The sequence below is a fragment of the Lynx canadensis genome, chromosome B4, assembly GCF_007474595.2.
Source record: "Lynx canadensis isolate LIC74 chromosome B4, mLynCan4.pri.v2, whole genome shotgun sequence".
NCBI classification, from domain to species: domain Eukaryota; kingdom Metazoa; phylum Chordata; class Mammalia; order Carnivora; family Felidae; genus Lynx; species Lynx canadensis.
This window is the reverse complement of record NC_044309.1, coordinates 31,890,361-31,896,749: the sequence shown is the minus strand read 5'-3', so window position 1 is coordinate 31,896,749 and position 6,389 is coordinate 31,890,361. Positions and strand designations below refer to the sequence as shown.

Here is a 6,389-nt window from a genome sequence, read left to right as displayed (position 1 = left end):
CAGTGGTGGGCAAACCAGTCCGTGGGCCAAAGCCCACCTGTTGCCAGTTTTTGTGTGGTCCAGTTTTTGAGTGGTTTTTAGATTTCTAAATGATGGGAAAAGAAATCAGAAGAATAGTATCTTGTGATGTGAACATCATGAAATTCTTTTCAGTGCCCATAAATAAAGCTTTATTGAAACATGGCCATACTCATTTGTTTACATGTTGTGTACTTCAATGGCAGTTGAGTAGTTATGACAGGGATTGTATGATGTCCTCTATCGTTGTGCGGAACTGCTCAGTGACACAAGCAGTGTCACAATTTTTAATTCAACAGCATTTTGAGTGTTATACATATTGCCATAGCATGACATTTTATATATATTTTTTAAATTCACATTTTATTTAGATTGAAATAAACTATACAAAATCGATTTTCTTCACCAAAAATAACGGCAATATTTTCTGTATTATTTCTAGATAAACCACAAGGCACTTATTTTTGTAAGTTTTCCAGTTTTGTTTATAAGATGAGATGAAGCAGTACATACAGCCATGGAAAAAGAGGAAAACAGACAAATCAGTTGTTGGTGTCCATGGCCTCTGATCCTGTCTTGACCATGAAACAGAGGTGTTCGACATATACCTGCTAAAAAGCTTATGAAGATGGAGGCTCAACAGAAGAGTCTAAACAGCAACAAACTGATGCACAACAATGGCAGGCTTGCCCATTTACACTTTTAACTGTAACTTGTTCCTCTAAATTCATTTGATAAAGACAAAATCTACACTGAAATCCTTGCTTGGCAAACTCACATGTTTCTCTCTCACTGTCTGGTAACTCCCTTAACTGTCCATTACAGGATTTTTGGTAATGTTTATTTCATTATTTTGAGTGAGAGAGAGAATGTGTCTGAGTGGGGGAGGGGCAGAGAGAGAGAGAGGGAGAGAGAATCCCGAGTCAGGCTGTGTGCTGTCAGCATGGAGCCGGACTCGGGATTGGATCCCATGAACTGTGAGATCATGACCTGAGCCAAAATCAAGAGTCAGGACAGACACCCAACCAATTGAGCCACGCAGGTGCCCCACAGATCTTTAACATACTTAACATTCCTACTATTCAAAGGTCACTTGTGAATTTCATTGTAACATTTTATAAAATGTATTCCTTCCTCCCACACCTCTTCAAAATCTATTTCTTCTAAGAAGTGATAACTCAATACCCAACAATTGGATCCAGTGATAATAAATGTTATGTCTAAAATGACTTAACTAAAACAATTTCAAAGTGCCATTAGCAGAGATCCTATAGAAGTGTAATATGGCACTTTCAATGCTATCTTCTGGAATAACAGTTATATCTCCAAAACATGAGAGTTCAATCAGGGGCCATTTAAATAGGCAGATTATCAATGGCTAACATACTCCATGAGAAGTCAATAGGTCAGGATATTCAGTGAGTGGGGCACCTGGGTGACTCAGTCAGTTGAGTGTGGTCTCTTGATTTTGGCTCAGGTCATGATCTCACAGTTTGTGGGTTCAAGCCCTGCATTGGGCTCTGCACTGACAGTGCAGAGCCTGCTTGGGATTCTCTCTCTCCCTCTCTCTGCCCCTCTCCTGTTTGCATTCTCTCTCTGTGTCTCTGAAAATAAACATTAAAAAAATATTTTCAAACAAGATATTAGTGATTAAATGGTCTATATACACCGGACAGCTTTTCCATAAGATGTTTTCACATTTTTTACAGATTTTTCCAAATAACAAGCATAAGAGAAAGCTTACTTTATTTTTTTTAACTTTTTTAAATGTTAATTAATTTTTGAAACAGAGATAAACAGAGCGTGAGTGGGGGACTGGCAGAGAGCGGAGACACAGAATCTGAAGCAGGTTCCAGGCTCTGAGCTGTCAGCACAGAGTCTGGCCCGGGGCTCGAACTCACAAACCGCAAGATCATGACCTGAGTTGAAGTCAGAAGCTTAACTGAATAAGCCACTCAGGTACCCAAGATAAAGCTCACTTTAGAGGTCTCTTACGTATTTTCAATGGTTTCTGAGTTATCTGTAGGAAGCTCTTAGTTGTAGAGTTTGATATATGTGTCTACAATTAAATCAGGATCATGTTTTATATCAAAATTTAGGTTCAGTAAAGCCAAGTTACTTGACCTTTGGTCTGTCAAAGTGTTCCTCAGGTATGCTTTGAGGCAATTTTACCCATGTTCATAGCATTCATTCTCAACCTTCATCACAGGAAGAATACATAGGACTTTCAGCAATGCATAAACACTAGGAAAAACTTGATGTCTTGCAGGTGCAGGGTTTCATAAATGGTGAATGGAAGCTCTATGTCTTTCCCTCTGTGTTTCCACTTGATTCTCCAATAATGCAGCTCAGGTGAGAGTGTGTCATGATTAGGCAAGTCACTTCTGTACATGTCAGCATGGTGCCCCCCCCCCCCCCGCCCAGTGTATTAAATTTGAGCTGTCCCATGACAGAGGGTACCAGAGATAAGCATTTAAGAGCTCTGAGGTGCTGTTCTGAAAATGTATCTTTCAGTTCCTGAATAATGAGTTCCACTGTTGGGACATTAGAGTTTCTTTATAGTAACTCTCAGAAGTTAGCTGGGATTCCAGGTTACCTCGCTGGGCTCTGTGGAATTCTCCAGGGAGTTTCAGCTGAATATCAAATTTGGTTGCCAAATTTATAGCTTTTTCAAGCCGAAATTCATGATAAACTTCAATATTTTCCATCATTTCATTTAATGAATGCAGCACTGCAGTCAAGTTACTGGCTACAAAGAAGACATCAGAAGTTTTCCCCTGGAGATTTTTCCCAAAGGCTCTTGTAAAAGATAGAATATTTTTAGGAACAACAATGGTAAGAATGAAATCAAAAGCTGTTCCCAGCTATATAGTTACCAGCTATATAGTTATTCCACCCAAGGTGTGTATCACTATACCATCTAAACATAAAACACGTGTTTGCAGGAGGTCCACTAAAATTTCACAAGCATCATGCCTGCCTGTCCACTGGGAATGACAAATATCCTTCAGTTCAAGCTCTAAAAGCAGTTGTGGAGATCAATGGAAGAAAGAACAAACTTCCTCTATTGTTCCTAATACAGCAGGTACTCTCACAACAGGCACTGATTTTGCCAACCAAATATTGAAGGCACAGGAAGAGCAAAGTGTATAGACAGCTTGGGGATATTTCTCTAAAAGTGTAGAAGCAACAACTTTCATTTTGGAAGCAAATCCACTGGACACAATGTAAGCCTGGCCATGATAATACTCCAGCTTAATCCCCACTTCTCCATTATCAACAGTATGAAATTTCAAAATTTCTGCATCAACCTCATAAGGCAAGAAGCCTACAAATTCCTCTCTCAGGTTATGAGATTCATCAACAAACCTCACCAACACAGACAAATATTCTTCCCTGATATGGCCACTATGGCATCAGTGATGATGGAAAAGAGGAAGTGGCAGCCTCTCACTCCCCGAGGGTTTCCTCCCAAATGCAGCTCTCACAGATCTCTAGCATCTGCCTCTGCTATGTTTTCAAGCAGAACAATGTGTTAACTGCTATTGTCTCAATGCTTTCTATCAACTTCTTCACCAGAATTTATCCCACGCTCCAGCAGTGCTTGAACAAAGAGATCCTCTGGGAGTTCATCAGTTTCATGCCCTTCCAGAGGCATGTCTTGTTTTCCCATAAGAATAAAAATTTCAGGGGCACCTGAGTGGCTAAGTAGGTTAAGCATATGAGTCTTGCTTTCAGCTCAGGTCAAGATTTCACTGTTCATGAGTTTGGCCCCACTGTCAGTGCAGAGCTGCTTAAGATTCTCTCTCACTCCCTCTCTCCCTCTCTGCTCCTCCCCTGCTTGTTGTCTCTCTCTTTGTCTCTCTCTCAAAATAAATAAACTAGAAAATTTTTTTAAAGAATCAAAATTTCAAATAAAGATTTTAAGTATTCTTTTTTTTCTTTCTTTTCAAGAGTTGATGAAAAATGTCTTCATCCTGTTCTTCAGCCCCTTCTTCCGCACTGGGATTCTGAGCATTGCTGTCATTTATTTCTTTGTTTTTATTCCTCTTCAGAATTTTCATCATTGTTTTTTCTGTTTCAGTTTCTTGATTTTATCTTCACTTATTTCTTTTGTTAGTTTTTTGTGTCTACTATGTGGATTGTTTGAATGACTGGCAAGAACAAACAAATATTGTTGGTATTGCATTATCTCCAAGAACTGTCCCATAAGGACTAGTTCTACAAATCATAGAGGTCTCAAAATGTTTGGCACATAATTGATAATGTTTATTTAGTTGATCAGGTGTTTTATCTTCTAAGTCTGCTCTCCCAGAATTCTCCACCCACTTCTGACATCTGGTGGGACACCTTGGGAACCCAAAGAAGGACAGATCCTGAAGAAGGCCAGATCCAACTTCCTCGTGCAGCTGGGGGTTGCGTGGAAATTCTAGAACATCAGCGCCCACACAGACCCATACACCCTCCCCTCCTCTCCTCCTCTGGGCAGCCTTTCTGCAGGTTGGGTCTGGGAGGGAAGTCAGGCTGGAGCACCAGGGGAGGGGCCTATAATTTTTTATGACAAGTTCATGCACATCATGTCAAGACAAAAATGGGAGAAAAGTAAACTTCAAATATTACACGTGTAAGACATAATGGATTATGGATTATTTTGTCATCAATTGGATGACAAAGAACTGTGTTTTTTATTATGAAGTGATGTTATCACTGTGCTAAACCTACAGTATCTGTCAGTATTACTTAGGACTAAGCAATCATAACAATATTCCCAACTTACAGGAAAGCACTTGTCAGAAAAAGTGGAAAGTAGAAGAAGGAATACTTCATTAAGGTATAATTTTTTTCACTAATTTTTTTGAAATGAAGCTGCAACCGAAGTAAGTTTCCAAATAGTTCATTTGTTAGATAAAGCGAGTCATTGACCAGTGGTGTTAATTAAGTCATATTTGATTCCAAGCCAAAGAAATGTGTCCAGAGAAAATAAACTGGTTTAAGACTATTAACTTTGGGGGGGGGAAAGTGACTCAAAAGAGTTTAGGACATTGGAAGCAATATCAATAGTCCATTTAAAAAGAAGCCAAATGATTTCAAGGGGTTTTCCTTGGCTTTTGATAAGTCAACATACTGTTCAGTTGTTTTTTCAAGGACTAATGCCAGATCCAAAGTCACTGAGTTTCACCTATGAATGGTCTGTATGAAACAATTATAATTGAGAATATTTTTGAAAACAGTGAGAAAACACTAATCTAGTACAACCTGAAGTAGAATCTGCTAAGATGTGCTATAACTGATGGTGATAAAAATATATGTGGAGAAGAAAAGCTCTTAGTTGGATGAATTTACAGATTTTGAAAATTTAAGGTGTTTAAAGACTACATTATATTCATTGTATTATTTATCAGCAGGTACTTCTTTTTTAATGTTTATTTATTTTGAGAGAGGGACAGCATGTGTGCAAGTTGGGGAGGAGCAGAGAGAGAGGGAGAAAGAATCCCAAGTGGGCTCTGCACTGAGATCATGACCCGAACCCAAATCAAGATTCGGTTGCTTAGCTGACTGAGCCATCCAGATGCCCTTATCAGCAGGTACTTCTGAGGAGCATATTTGATATCATGTCTTATGGAATTGGCAGTGTCAATAGTGAAATTCTACTCTCATGGACTTAATATCTTCAGCACCATAAATTTTGTCATAGATAGAAGTAAATCCTTAATTGTCCTACCATACAGCAGTGTGACATTTTAGCACTGATGAAATTATATTGAGATTATATTCAGCCCAGGATCAAGATTGAAATTCCTCTGAATGAGGACTTTCTTCAATCACTGTTAATTAACAGTGAGTGAATTTGGAAATTAGCTTTTGCTGCAGATTTGATGTTTCTTAATGAATTGAACCTAAAACTATTAGGCAAAGCTGAGCTTACATACAAAACTTATACTTCAGTAAAGTCATTTTGATGACAACTAATGTTGTTTGAATCACAAGTAGTATCAAGCTGCTGTATTTACTTCCTATGTTGTCAAAAATTAAAACAAGAAGTTAAATCTCCACCCCACACGAATTTTCAGAGAATATATTTTCCAAGCTCAACCTACAGTTCCAGAAGTATTTTTTGGACCTTGCTTCACATGCAAAAGAAAAGTCAAATATTTCAAAATCCATCTAATTGTGCAAAATCCATCTAACTTCCACTTAACTTTCAATTGAACTGATTAATCTACAGTAACATACTAAAAGGTACATATCAAGGAAAGAATATAATAGAATTCTATAAATGACTCAAGTAATATTTCCTATTGAAATCACATGCTTATGATTGGTATCACTATTCAGCAGTACCGATTTGTGTGACAAGACATTTTCTTATT

General features: G+C 38.2%; 1 pseudogene; it reads right to left on the bottom strand.

Annotated features, from left to right (window-relative positions):
- Nucleotides 1-1,912: 1,912 nt before the first annotated feature.
- Nucleotides 1,913-4,845, bottom strand: LOC115518628 (annotated as a pseudogene).
- Between the last annotated feature and the right edge of the window lie 1,544 nt (nucleotides 4,846-6,389).